Raw genomic sequence first — 15,608 nt, 5'->3', positions numbered from 1 at the left:
ATGTCTCTGTCCACTGTCTTATATAGCCCGACTATGAAAAAGCATTGTCTGCAAAAACATGTACTATCCATAGTGAGTGTCAAAATATAATTCCAAGAATCTTGAATATTCCTATTCTGTAAACTGACCAGACAAATATCTAATCTTCGATATAGCTTTAACTTTATGACATTGTGAAATATATAAGATTCCTTCCTACATGCTAAGATAGGGCGCAATGTATAAAGGCCAAAACAAGTAAAAGCCCAAACAATATAACAGCTGAACAGAAGGGCAAATATATACTCTACTCAATTGACAGACAGGGCAAGTGAGGTCAGTATATAGTGCTGAGCCTGAAAAGCAAAATAGACAGGAGGCAGGCACCAGAAATGTGCAAAGTACAACAGCAACAAGTAGAGAAATTTCTGTTAAATTAGACTCAATGGTGGCAAAAAAGAGGACTGTGTCAAGTCTGAATTTCCAAACTCTAAGAAGTTATTACTACTATACTTGTCAAGGTAAAATATATATATTATAGAAAATCAATTAGTTTCTTTTAATAGATTACCTAATCAGTGTGAATTAATATAGGGATGATGGAATAATCTATGTGTATGTATGTATGCAAATGTGTATATGCACATGGATTATGTTAATAGTCAATGAATATATAACTAACAGTTTCTATTCTTATTGTAGAAATGATTTCCTAGGAATGACGTATGCATGTGCATGGCTGATAACAGAGAGATTCATGTCGAGTTGGCAAAGATTGCGCTGAGAGACAAACTCACCCCCTCCCATCGGAATTCCTAAGGCGTTACTAAGGCCAAAAGATACTTGGATGAACAAATTTCAGTGTGCCGAGTTATCAGAAAAAGCAAGGAATTTTACTAATCCCACCTAGAAGGAGAATACTATTAAACCCCATGTCTACGTAATAAAGTATGCCATTTGCGTGGTTTAGTCTCTGAGTGAAGTTTTTCAACCAGATTAGCAGATTTGGTTAATTAGCTTCTCTGCATGCACTCAGACATCTTTAATTTGGAGGAGAGCAGTTATCTGGTGTATCTTAAATTGGTGAAGCCTCCACAAATGGTGCCATGACTCATATCACACTCGAGGAGATACTAATTCTCGGGGTGCCCATCATCAGCGAGAGCCTGATCAACTCTCATCACTGAATACGGTAAGTCTGCAGATGTAATAAATCCGTAGTGCTTACTCATATTTTGAGCAGTCTCTGGTGAGTTTGTGGTGTCTAGATTGGCCCTTAGGTACAGCTTTGGCTCGGTATAGAACAGCAGAGAATTTGTCAAAAGAAGGGTGGGTGGAGGAAGAAAATACAGACAATAACATAAGACATGTTATGCGTATTACAAAGATACTGCTCTCCAGCTGCCGCCCGAAAATGGCGGACGGGGGGGATAGACCTGTACAAATTGCAGTCAGCAGAATCCTGATAATAGAGATACTTGTCTTGCATGCGGGGCACCACATCCCAGACCTCACACTGTCCCCCCCCTCCCCACCATGCCTCCGCCACCGCCCTATAATGGTGGTGCAATGAATTGTTGGGTATGTTCTAACTGTGGCCAGCAGAATCCATTGTCAGCAGATTATTGTGTTGCATGTCACGCGCCCCGTCCAGGAGGCGCACCCCCTACTACCCAAGCCCCATCCTCATCTGTTATACCTATGTCTGCCCAAAGTTCCAACCCTTCCTGCAGCGGCCATGTTGCTACACCCATTGCATCACCTCCGGCCTCTGACCAGATGTCCCTTTGGTGGTGGCCATCTTGGAGCACCCTTCCTGTAGTGTGCTTCCTTCCAGTGGCGGCCATCTTTGCGCACCTGGAATACAGGCCGCAATACACACTACACCCGGAACGTGTATGATAAAGATCATCATGATCAGTGTGTGACACAACTTAGAGCTACAATCAACAATAATCTGAACTATGCTGGAACAAGGAACCTTATGTGGCGCCCCTGAGGGTTCGACCGCGACAGGAATGCTGCACTTCTTGGCGCCAAAACTGTGGACTGCCCCTTCCATCAGAGACTGTCCGCGGGGTAATGCCCGTCAAACTGGATGGGCTGAACGAAGGCGGGCCTGTCAGCATTCCGCTCTGGAACCGCCCCGAAAGAGGAGGGAGAAGAAGAAAAGCAACGAGGTGCGGCCAAGTCAATCGGAGCTTGGCAGTCAACGGAGGCAGACATGGATATCTCTGGGGAGCAAGACCATGCAACTACTGAACCCGGTTCAGGCCCTTCACCCGGCAGAGAGCAAGGCGGCGGCGTGTTAACTCCGGGAGATATTGAGTTTCTCCACATGGAAGCTCCGGGACTCGCAAGGAGACAGAAAGAGGTCCAGGAGGCGGCCACGGAAAGAGGAGATGCTGCAGCATATCCGAGACCGCCGCCGAGGAGTAGAGGTTCCAGGACCAGTCGACTCGGAGACAGAGGTCGAGGGTGACCTCGCGGCGGGTGAGTGTGCAACCCCTGCCCCGGCTGCAGAGCCAACAGAGACTATCCTGGACCTCATGGCGGAGAACATAGTCCCCCACGCGGTCACCTGGGAGCAAGCGCTAGCTCCTGAGCTGCAATCGGCAGCCGTCGGTGGGGACCTGCGGTGCCGCCCAAGCTCTGAAACGGAGGTGCCTGAAGCTGCGGAGGAGGCTACCGGCTCCAACCCGGACTGGTCCGCGTCAATCGAGGACTCGCAGCAACCCGTTCTCACCCCGCTACCTGCACCAGTGGTAACCTGGCCCGAGGCCGAGGAGTGGACCTGGGAAAACCAGGGGGGCGACCTAATGGGTTTCCCACGGGAGACCCGATTGGAAGCGCGAAGGAGGAGCCAGTGGTGCAGCAACCAGATCTTTCAACTTGCAAGGGAGCAACAAAGGCGGGAGCAGCACTGCGAGTGCCTCGAGGTCAGGACCAAGGCTGCAAAGATTCGGGCGCGTCAGGAGGAGGCCACCCGTCCCAGTCCCCGGTACGAAGGCCAGATCGTCCGATTTCACCATGAGGCGGGGTGGGGGTTTATCCGGTGTCCCCTGTTCCAGGACGATGTGTTCGTCATCCGAGGGGACGTCGAGCCACGCCTTAAAAAGGGGCACCCCGGTCGGAACCTTCTCCCGGGCGATTCAGTGACTTTCACTCGCCACCAGGGGGAGCGTGGGTGGTACGCCCTGGATGTCCACAAAGTGTCTGGGAGCGACGCCACCCTGCCCTCAGCCTCAGGTGACCGGCTAGCCTCCGTCGGGAGGAATGAGCCTTTCCCAAGACGAAAGCCTGAAGTCTAAAGTAGCCCCCGGCTGCTGTTGTTGTTGTTTAAAGTTTAGTTGATTGCTGCTATTTTTGTGTTTTTTTTCTTGTTTGCAGAGACTTTGGTCCCTGCGGACTATGGCAGGCAGCGGACTGTGCATTGTATATAGTTATGCATCTATTTAGGTGCTCCCTATTGGTTTTATGCAAAACCGTGCCTTTCTTTCTACCTCAGACCTCAGAAGCAAAACCTGTCTGGAGTGGCTTGTGTGGGGGTCCAGCTCCGGATCTTCATGCCCTGCAGCCACCCCAGGGCCCACGTAGAGGGTTTAGGGCAGGTCCCTCTTGCTACTGAACTGACCGTCGCTACTTCTAAACAGTCTGCTGCCATTGTCTAAAGTCTCTTGTCTTAATTTATGTTCTATACTTTTATAATTTTGTACTCTTGCACTTTTATATTTTTGTACTTTTATATTATGTATCTTGCTATGCAACGTTACAAGAAATGTGCCTCCCATAAAGGGATGATAGTTTTACTTGTTATATAAAAAGAAATTTTCCTGGGTGTTGCTTCCTTTGCAGCCCGCGGACGTGCTGTGTTTTACTAGGGGGGAATGTGGCGCCCCTGAGGGTTCGACCGCCACAGGAATGCTGCACTTCTTTAATGGAGTGTGGTGTTCCTCCTCTGAGGTAAGGCCGGTGTGATGGTAGTGACCTAGCCTTTTGCATCCAACACCACATTCCACCAGAGGGAGCTAGTATGCACTAGGTGCTGCTCCCCTGGTTACAGGGAGACTGGGGAACACAAAGTGGTAGGAACCAGTTAGTGGGTGTGGGTGGAGGAACAGTTAGTTAGTTACACTTCTAATTTCATATTTAATAGAATGCCATCTTTGATCTTGGTCCTTCGGTCCTTCTGTCCTTGTTAGTTGGTTCTTCTGTGGTCCATCAGTCTAGCCCTTGCTAGTCTGTCGGCTGTCACTGTGCTGTCAAAATACTGTGTGTATGTGACTTCCCTCCGGGAGCGCAGATCCTGTGTGGGCCTGCACCGGCATGGGACACAGCCCTCGTACCCCGATCTATGGGACGAGTGGTAGGTTGCAGATAAGGAATGTCTCAACCCGGCCGAGTACCAGGATCAAGAGGGCCCGGGAGCTTTAGAGTGTGGCTCCCTAGAAAATGGGTCCCGGGGAGGATGCACACGGAGCGGAGCACGCCACCTGTCCTTGCCTACCTGATCTATTCAGAGGGATTCCGGCTGCAAGAGGGGTACCGACCCCCGATACCCGACCTCGTACTCTACGTCCAGGACGGGAAAGCCGGGTTAGGAATTGCCACCCGAGCCCTACACCTGAGAGGAGCTCAGAGGGAGACCCGGCCTATCTACACACGCACAGACGGGAAAGGGTGAAGTCTGTAGTGCAGGAACACTCTGGTATAGGGTCGCTACCGAACACTGGACTTCCTTGGAGTTAGTCGGACCCCCGTCCCTGGTGGCCGCAGGACTCCACGAGGAGTAGGGAGTCGCCTTCCCGCTAATACATCTGAGTGAGTAAAGCCTTGGAAGTTCACCCCTATGGCCTCTGGACTGTTTATTACGCGTCATACCACGCGACGCGGTGCCCGTACTCCCCGCGCTAACACTACCCCCCCTTCATCCTGCCTTGCCTGCCCTGAGGCCTTGCTCCGCCTGTGGGGAGTAGTGAGAACTTTAGCCGACACAACACCAGGCCTCAGCGGACTGTAGTGGCGCTGGTGGCCCTTCACCAGACACCACAGGTGGCATAGTCGACAAATACCACTCAACCCTGAAAGCCCTTACATCCTTTTTAATGTGACGGCCCTGGGCACGGAACGGGTCCAGGCCACGGCTGCATCCCCCCCTCAACATCGGACCCGGCTCCGAGTACCCCATCTTCCCAGGGCAGGGCTGCGAGCGTCACACTTACTTCTATTGCTCTTCCTGCTATAAGTTCTGGAATGTATGGATTTCCTATGCAAGCCTGTGCCCAAGCAATAGTCCAAGCTATACGGGAGTATAGAGGATTAACTATGTTGGAGGAAATAAGACTAATCAGCAATGACTATCATAAATCTCAAATTCTCACCCGAGCTGTGGAAAGTGCCACAGCTAGATCAGACCCACTCAGCCGCCAGATGACCTCAGAAGATAACCCAAATGAACTATTTCCTGGACAAACAAGCCCACCACCTGTTGCTATGTTGCCGGTATCTCCCTCAACATCTTCTCAGTCAGAATCTCCAGTGCCAGATCACCATAATAGATATGTGACATTCACACCCTCACAAGTTAATCAAGTGATTAGTCAACTACCTGACCCAGACAGACACCCTATGGCGTTGAACAGAAGAATCAGACAAATTCAGCAAACTTATTCAACCACTTGGAAAGATCTTCATGAAATCACTAACATTAAAGCAGGAGATGCCTTCTGGCCAATAATTCAAGTAGCTCTGAATGACAGCCAAGTGACAGACAAGGAGACTTACCAATCAGGAGGAGCTTTTTGTCAACAACTTCAGCAATGGGCCAAGGAGCAGCTCACAGACTCATCTACCAGTCTATTGGACTGTACTCAAGAATCAGGGGAGAATGTCGAAAAAATTTTCACCAGAAACTATACTCAGTTCAAGGATCAAGGGTTCGATGAAGGTCAGAGGATCCAACAGAATCTGCCAGTCACTTCATTTGGTAGATGACTCAGAGAGGAAATCTCAGCAAAGCTTGCAAACTCCAGACCAGAATATGTGGACGTGCCCCCGCGAAAGGTACTCCTCATTGCTAAAGCTATAGAGAAACAATTGAATGCTATACCAAGGCCTGCTCCAAGATCTGCTCCAGAGCCTGCTCCAGCACCTGCACAGACTCCTGTTCCAGCTCCTGCTCCAGCTGCTCTAGCAGTCTATCAACCTGCAGATAATCAACAAGAACAGCTGCCATATCCCCAAGGATACCCACAACAACAATACCGCTCACCCCCACGATGGATGGGTCCTCAACAAATGTACAGAGGACCGAGTTTAAGACTAAGGGAACCAATCTGTCACTGTTGTAACCAACTAGGTCATTTCAGAAGAGAATGTCCAGAGAATAGAGGGGATCCTTTCTATGGCTCAATGCCACTCTCCTACAACCCACAATTTGAAAGAAGAGATTCTTCACGCTACCAAGGGAATCCACAGTACTCCTGCCAAGAGTATAGACAGCCATCATGGCAGCGACCACAGAGAGAGTATGAGACAATGCCAAGAGAACCTGTGCAGAATTACCGAGACCAGCCACCACAACAGATGTACCAAAATAACAGGGACCCACCACGTCGGTTTGCAGTGGAAGACCAGAATTACTGTCAAAATTGATGTAGAGGACAGAACTTTACCTTCTCTAGTAGACACAGGTGCAGCCAGATCATTAATACGGTCAAGAGATTTACCCTATGAATCGCTTATATCTGATGATTTCCTTTCATGTGTGGGAGTGGATGGAAAACCACACTCATCCCAAGTAACATTTCCATTGCCTATTGGGAAAGAACAGAAGCTGCTGGCCAGATTGCTCGTTTCAGAAACCTGCCCACTTAATTTGTTGGGAGCAGATCTACTCCAGAAGTTAAATGCTCAGATATCATATGATGAGAATGGAATGCATCTAGATGTCTCTACTCCGTTATCATTAGAGGAACAAACAAAGGTACATGTCCTCCCCTTGTGTGTCATCCAATTTGCAACAACCGCCATACCACAGCATTATCTTGATCGCATACCACCTGAACTGTGGTCTCAAGGTCCTGATGATTTAGGCCGGCTGCCTGTCCCGCCAGTCCAAAGTTTTCCTGAAAGAAGGTGCACGGATTCCCAGACTCCCACAGTACCCACTGAAAGCAGCCCAAGAAGCATCATTAGATGCCCAGATCCAAGAATTACTCAAGAAAGGAGCATTAATTCCCTGTGTTTCTCCTGCTAATACTCCATTGTTTCCAGTGAAGAAGAAAACTGCAAGAGGAGAACCGGATAAATTCAGGATGATGCAATATCTGAGAGCTGTGAATGCAGTTACAATCCTAGAGACCCCAGTGGTGCCAAATCCACAAAAATTCCCCCAGAGGCAACACATTTTACAATAATCGGCTTGGCAAAGCCTTCTTCAGTGTGCCACTGCATCCAGACTGTCAGCATCTTTTTGCTTTTACACACAGAGGAGTACAGTACACCTGGACCGTTATGCCTCAAGGAGCTCAGAACTCCCCTCATCACTTCACACTGGCCTTAACTACCTGTCTCCAACCCTGAAAGAGTGAGAACCCTGAAGTCACATTGATACAATATGTCGATGATCTACTCCTCTGTTGTCCTGACGACCAAACTTGCCACAGGTTCAGCTATCCTTTGCTCCAATTTCTGGCCACCATCGGATACAAAGTTACTCTGCGAAAGCTACAATGGTGTTGTACCAAAGTTGTGTTTTTGGGTCATTGCTTATCCCAAGGTACCAAGCATCTCACTGAAGAGTGGAAAACTGCCATCCGTGACATCCCGTACCCGAGAACTGTCAAACAACTCCAAGCTTTCCTGGGAATGGTCACATACTGCAGGCAGTGGATCCCTAACGCGTCAGTTCTCATGCAACCTCTATATGATCGGGTCCACTCTTCTGAGCTTGACATGCATTTTGACCAAGAAGCTGAAGATGCAATGGACCAGTTGAAAGAACTCATCATTTCAGCCCCTACACTGGGGATTCCCAACTATGAATTTCCATTGTTTCTATTTGTCTCTGAAGCATGTGGCCATGCCTCAGGAGTTCTGGCACAAAAAACATGGAGGCCACATGAGACCCATCGGATATTATTCCAGTAAATTGGATCCAGTGGCGCAAACAGCTCCAACATGTCTCAAAGCTGTGCTGGCAGCTACAAAACTCCTCCACAGAACAGCAGATGTTGTACTTGGCCATCCTACAACTATACTGCCCCCTTATGATTTGAAAGCTATCCTTGAACAAAACCAGCACAACCATCTATCTATGCAACGTCGTGTCAGAATCCAATGTGAGCTCCTTTTACAAGAAAATATACAGTAGTTCTTCGGCGATGTACTGTCTTGAATCCCTCCACTCTGCTTCCTCTGTCAAGGGAGAACAGCTATGAAGACTTAGGGGAGTCCTCAGAAGACCATGAATACCCTGATTCAAGTGACCATGATTGCCTTGAGGTCATGAAGGCAGAAACCTCTCACCTGCCTACTGTCTCTGAGCAGCCACTGCCTGTAGCGGGTCTGATACTGTATACTGATGGGTCCAGATACGTAGATGAATATGGAACTTACCATACCGGATATGCAGTGGTGTCCCCACCAATGGTTGTTTCTGCTGGACCACTGCCATCTTACAGTATATGTCAGCTCAGGAGGCCGAATTGTATGCTCTGACCGAAGCCTGCAAGTGCGCAGAGAGTCAAGTATCCCATATCTACAGGGACTCGAGATACGGATTCGGGATTGCCCACGACTTTGGCCTGATATGGGCCCTGAGGGGCTACAAGAAAGCCAGTGGAGCTCCAATCTGGAATGCAGCGGCAGGGAGAAGTCTGCTAGAAGCTCTGAAGTTACCTAGGCAAGTGGCTGTGATCAAAATTAAGGCTCATGGGAAACTGAATTCGGAGGAAGCCAAGGGGAATCATCTGGCTGACATTACAGAAAAAGCAGCAGCTATGGAACCAATATTTCCAGAGGAAGCGGAGGTGTCAGGGGGTACGGAGGTGTTTGTGCTCACCAGAAGTCAGAGACAATGAGGGGATGAGGAAGAAACGAGAATGAGAAATTTGGGGTTGGAAGAAGAAGAGGAGGAAGATGAAGAGGAGCTAAGACTGGAAGAGAATCCGGCACACAGGACTTTAGTGGACCGGCAGAATGCGGTAACAAGAAGAAAAACAAGGATGGATCGGACGGGGAGGAACGTTTTGTAATGACGGAATCTGGAGAGTGGGAAGAAGAATATGTCTGCCAAGAGCAATGTATCCTGCAGTGGTTCAGTGGGCTCATGGAAAGGTACATAGAGGGAAGAATCAGATGATTTCAGCTATCAGTAAACTCTATATTTCACCCGAGATCTCAGCTCTTGCTACAAACTATACTAGGAGCTGTGAGAATTGTAACACTTGTAATCCCGGAAGAACAGAACATGTGCCAAAGAAGAAACTGGCAAAGTCACAGTATCCTTTCCAGAGAATCCAAATTGATCATATGCAATTACCCATGAGTGGAAGATATGAATATGTTATGGTGGTGATGGATATGTTTTCCGGCTGGACAGAAGCATACCCAGTAGCCAACATGACGGCTAGCACTACAGTGAAAAGGTTTCTGGCAGAACTTATCTGCAGATTCGGGATTCCAGAAGTGATTGAAAGTGATCAAGGACCCTGCTTCACTGCAGAAGTTACCAAATCAATCTGGGAGATGATTGGGGCGTATTTGGGCCTGCATACTCCTTATCATCCTCAAAGTAGCGGCAAAGTTGAAAGGATGAATGGCATTTTGAAAAACAAAATTCTTAAAGCCAGTAAAGAATTTTCACTTCCATGGCTGGAGGTGCTGCCTATTGCCCTATGCTCTGTCCGAAATACCCCGAGACAACCCACAGGGCTCACACCATATGAGATCTTGTTTGGGGGGCCACCTAGAATGGGTCGATATTACCCACGGCAGCTTAGTTCAGGGAATGATAAGCTTGTGAATTTTGTTGTCGACTTGCTAAAGAGTTAAAACTAACACATGCTACAGTGTACTCTTCTATGCCAGACTCAGATCTTGAACCAGGTACTTACAGCATCCAGCCTGGAGATTTTGTTTGGATAAAGAATCACGTGCGAGGCACACTGGATGCCAGATTTGAAGGGCCCTACCTACGGCTGTGAAGGTCGAAGGCCGAACATCATGGTTCCACGCATCCCATTGCAATAAGGCGGTCTCAGACCAACAACCCTAATGTTCCTTTTTCTGATGACAGTAGCTGGGGGGAAGCCTTTGTTATGGTAACACGTGCATTCCAAGGAATTATTACCAAAGAGAATGATATTCCAGTTTTCTGGTACAACACTTCCTTGAATGTGGTGACATGAAGATTAGGATTAGACTGGAGGGCAAATGGACTGGGAAATGTGCCTTAACTAAAGCGATAATGTCTGTTTACCTTATATCTGAGTCCCAGGAGTCCAAAAAGGAAATAAAGGCTGCGTTTGCAGTTATATACAGGGACAAGAGAGAATTTAACCCCAAAGGCAGTTTTGACCCATATACTGTATATACTGTATATTGATGTTTTCGGAGTGCTTAGAGGGGTGCCAGACGAATTCAAGGACCGAGACCAAGTGAAGGTGGGATTTGAGTCCATAATACCCATAATAACCGTTGACAAGAACGTAGATTGGATAAATTACATATATTACAACCAACAAAGATTTGTCAATTACACCAAAGATGCCTTACAAAGGATAGCTGACAAACTAGCACCCACATCTAACATGGCCTTCCAAAAGTGAATAGCTCTGGATATGTTACTTGCAGAAAAAGGAGGGGTATGCAAAATGATAGGTGAGCATTGTTGTACTTATATCCCAGACAATACCGGCCCCACAGGGAAAGTTACTAAGGCTCTCAAAATCTATGAACAAACAGTTCCCCTGCTGTACCAGAAAGATTACCGGAAGTAAATGAGTTTGTAAAGTTAATATCCATATTTCTGTGTTAGGGGTGGCCCTCGATTACCCAGTCACTAGATCTTTTAGGGTCTCCATCCCTTTCCTGTAGGTCTTCGTATGAGTTAGATTTAGGAACGTCGGTGGGTCCGTCCAAAAGGGACGGAGCGCCCGTCACATCGTAGGATTCCAGAATAGCCTTAACGTAGGGTCAATTCTTCTCCCCCTCTGATTTTTAGCATATGGATATTAAAAGCAAATAATTGATTTTAGGGGGGGGGTCTGTCAAGGTAAAATATATATATTATAGAAAATCAATTAGTTTCTTTTAATAGATTACCTAATCAGTGTGAATTAATATAGGGATGATGGAATAATCTATGTGTATGTATGTATGCAAATGTGTATATGCACATGGATTATGTTAATAGTTAATGAATATATAACTAACAGTTTCTATTCTTATTGTAGAAATGATTTCCTGGGAATGAGGTATGCATGTGCATGGCTGATAACAGAGAGATTCATGTCGAGTTGGCAAAGATGGCGCTGAGAGACAAACTCACCCCCTCCCATCGGAATTCCTAAGGCGTTACTAAGGCCAAAAGATACATGATGAACAAATTTCAGTGTGCCGAGTTATCAGAAAAAGCAAGGAATTTTACTAATCCCACTTAGAAGGAGAATATTATTTAACAACATGTCTACGTAATAAAGTATGCCAGTTGCGTGGTTCAGTCTCTGAGTGAAATTTTTCAACCAGAATAGCAGATTTGGATAATTAGCTTCTCTGCATGCACTCGGACATCTTTCATTTGGAGGAGAGCAGTTACCTGGTGTATCTTAAATTGGTGAAACCTCCACATACTTAGGCAACTGGACAAAAGTTCACAAAGTCGTTCCGAATTGGGTAGCTTGTTATGCCCCCTCTGGGTAGGTGACATTGAGTGCAAGCATTAAGGGCAAAGGTAACCGGTCAACAGAAATGTCTACAACAGGGAAAACTATGTAAACAGTTCAAAACTCTCTAGTCTCCAGTGGGAAGTCATGAGATTACCGCTTTTCCAACCCACTGAGCAGAAGCACAGTAAGTTGGCCTATGACAAGATTATTGCATGTAACTCTTTCCTATTTCAATCTCTGTTACCTACCAAACCATGATTCAGACCACACAGAACAATGCATCATCTCACCATGAATCAACGGTGAACTATTTTAGGTTTGTTAAACAATTTATTTATTTTACTCACTTATATTTCGCCATTAATTCCTCAGCGCTTCACAGACAATATTGGCACTGTCCCCAGGGCTCACAATCTACATTCCCTATCAGTAGGTCTTTGGAGTGAAGGAAGAAAGCGGGACCCAGAGGAAACCTACACAAACACAGGGAGAACATACCAACTCCTTGCAGATGTTGTTCTTGGTGGGATTTGAACCCAAGACCCCAGTGCTGCAAGACTGCAATGCTAACCACTGAGCCACCGTGCTGCCCATGACCAACAATCATGAACATGAATGTGTTCTGTTCATAAATAGCCAATTTACTCTAGGTTGCCTTAAATATATAGGATTTATGTTTGATGATAAAGTGGTTACTTAATAGGCCATTTATCTGCAAACTAAAAAAGTGATGATTACCATGGCATAAAAATCATAAGATCCATGAACTCTGGAAGAACAGCACTTATGTTGAGATATATTTTTGGTTGAGAAAAAATGTACATGCAATAGTTCACTAAATTCTATACAGCAGTGGGTTTGTACTCAAACGACTGATAATTTAAACCTACTAAGCACTCTAATATTTGACCTCAGGAACAAGCTTATCTAATTCATATTAGATTGTTAAGGTACCTCCTGGCGAAACCGCAAGTGGCGGTGAAATGCGCGTCGAGGTGTTAGCAGCCTATTCATCCCTTCCATCATGTCCACAGATAATGAATTATGATGTCCAGTATTTTATATGATATACCTATGGTCCACCAGTGTGAATAGTGATATGCATCGGAGTTTATAGCCTTACTCCTACCTGGGCCACATGCAACATATACTGTGGTAGTAGCTTAGTGTGACCCTTTTATATTATATTTGCATTACCACCTGGGCGTTGCTAATCAACATCTAGCAGTCTTTTCTGTATATTTTTCTAACGATACAATTATCCTACCATCATATCATACAATAATTTAGGTTCTTGGATCATCTGTACATAGTAATGGTCTACTACATAGATATTTCTTTGTATTATTTTGTGTGTAGTGACATAAAGTTACCCTATCCTAACATATGCTACATATAACTTGCATTGCGATTATTGTAACATGACTGCTATTTTGGGATGTATGGCTTTACTATTGTTTCTTCTGTCAATGCTACTCTGTGTGCGGATGATATTTTAGTGTCTGTAGCCTTTCTATCATGTATTATTTATCTTAATATGTTCTCAATAAAATTGATATTTTATTATTATACTTTTTGATCCCATTGCTCCTTCATGGTTGCAGTAGGTTTATATAGATTGCTAAGGTGTCTGAACATTATAAATTTCTGTACTCTCCTTTATTGATCACTGGCCGCACCTGTTTCTGTTTTCTCATATTGCATCAACTCTGACATGACTTGTGTATTACATGATTTTACATCATTTTGGTAAGTCGTCACCCTTGCTATTAGAGCTACTTCATAGGATCTGTCTTCCGTTTCCCTTAGATGGTCATACCTGTGAGAATGGTGCATTCTAAAAATCTGCCCTTTCTCATAGTGACACAGTGGATCCTCTCCCTATATAGAGATATTTAGATGTTTAGATATTTTTTTTTTTACTTTCACTTAAGTCTGCTATATAATGTATGTAATGTACTGTACACAATAGGCACTAAAAACCGGCAACAAATTTGCCATATCTGAATATAGCCGTAAAATAACTGGGTAAAAGTCTTAAAAAGTATTTCTTAGATAGTTCCTTCTATTAAGGCACTGTTGCTGTGTTTTATTAGCAAACCATGTTTCTATCTCCATACGATTAAATAGGAAGCTCTGGTTTCAGCCCTGACTTTTAGTTCCCGAAGTTTTGCATTACATTAGCAGGAAATAGGCACAAAAAGCAACTATGATTAATCAAATTTATCCCATTTGCTGCTTAGATTTGCAATTAACATTGCTTGAGCTCTACCCATGCTATTACATATTACATTTCCAGAGTTCAAAGTTATGTTTTAGCCATTTGGAAGTGAATTTTGAATAAGTGATTCAAGCCGAATAATGCACTTCAGTTCCTCTGAGAGACAAAAAACATAAGTGGTTTGCCAATGGCAATGCTAAAGTTGAACATGCCAGTATGTGTTGATTAAGAATTCACCGCCTAGATCCCTAAAGATTGAGATGTGAGAAATCTTTACAGTTAGTCTAAAAAACAGCATGTTTTAAATCTGTCTGAAGTTTGTAATGAGTCAATAGTCAGCAGGGGCGCCAGACTATGGATTTAATCCAACATTCTTCCAGTAGACATATGTCCGGTCAGCACAGCACTTCTGCTTGGTCAAAGTATTCGACTATATTAGATTATTCTTTGTGCTACAGTTTATTAGGGTTAGGGAACATAGCACAGCAAAATTACAGTTTTTGGGGATCTAATGGGAAATACAAATACAATGGCAATAAACACATGTTACAAGCATGATAAAACAAGTTGTGTATATGAATTATGTTGTGCATAATGTGCATGTTTTAGCCAAACCATGTCTGAGACTAAATTCCTACAAAATATCCTGACTTATAATAAATGAATACCAAGGCAAACTAAAAATACCAAAATAGACCTTTATTGGGATTTATTTATTATTATGATATTAAAAACACATACATATACACATCAGACCTGATTAAATGGATAATAACAGGGCAAAACAGCAGGGAAACTTCAAACAAATATAAATAAATGAATATACAATAATACAGGTAGTAAAGAATAAATATACAAAAAGATGTGAATATAAGAAAATATGGTCAATAATGGGTCATAGAACAAAATGTCTCAAATATAAAAGATCTGGTCTTATCTATAAGTATAATGTATGGGATTGGATCATCCTAATTTTACTGACCCAGATTCATTATACTGTGATATTCCGCTTCTCTGCCTCATTTAACAATTTGCGTTTCGCATATGGCTTCTTCTGAAAGTGATGCGGCAGAAGAGTGGTGGGGACTGGGGAGATGAATGACCCACTTAAATATGCAAGTGGTGGATAAATAACCAATAACTGGGGTGTATTTTACTGGGCACCCTACCATAATGCGAGCATATTGGTCTAAAACAGCCCTTAACCAAAGCGCGCATCAGAGAGGGGTTCATCATGCCCAACTATTGACGTCATAGGGCTGAGATGCCAGTGTACATGCATGGTAAGGCTAACGCCACTCTGGTAGCCATCTTGGGAGGTTAATATGATGGACCAGAGTGAAGTGAGTATTGGAGACCAAATCCATATATAAAACTTTACATTGCCAACATATCAAAAGCATAAAAAGGACATTTAGCAATAACATTAAATATCCAAAGATTTACAAAGAGAAATTAAAAATATGAATAATAAAAATTATATAAAAACTGCTATTTAGATAAAAGAAAAGGAAAAA

At 44.7% G+C, this 15,608-nt stretch overlaps 1 long non-coding RNA gene across 1 annotated transcript; it reads left to right on the top strand.

Annotated features, from left to right (window-relative positions):
• The first annotated feature begins 355 nt into the window (after positions 1-355).
• LOC141165699 (uncharacterized) lies at positions 356-12,896 on the top strand. The gene is made up of 3 exons (XR_012251189.1): positions 356-500; positions 682-1,171; positions 11,439-12,896. It is a non-coding gene; the product is annotated as an uncharacterized lncRNA (long non-coding RNA).
• The last annotated feature ends 2,712 nt before the right edge of the window (positions 12,897-15,608 follow it).

The sequence above is a fragment of the Phyllobates terribilis genome, unplaced genomic scaffold, assembly GCF_046119375.1.
Source record: "Phyllobates terribilis strain yellow unplaced genomic scaffold, ASM4611937v1 Scaffold_11__3_contigs__length_659146591, whole genome shotgun sequence".
NCBI classification, from domain to species: domain Eukaryota; kingdom Metazoa; phylum Chordata; class Amphibia; order Anura; family Dendrobatidae; genus Phyllobates; species Phyllobates terribilis.
This window is presented reverse-complemented; position numbering and strand designations above follow the sequence as displayed.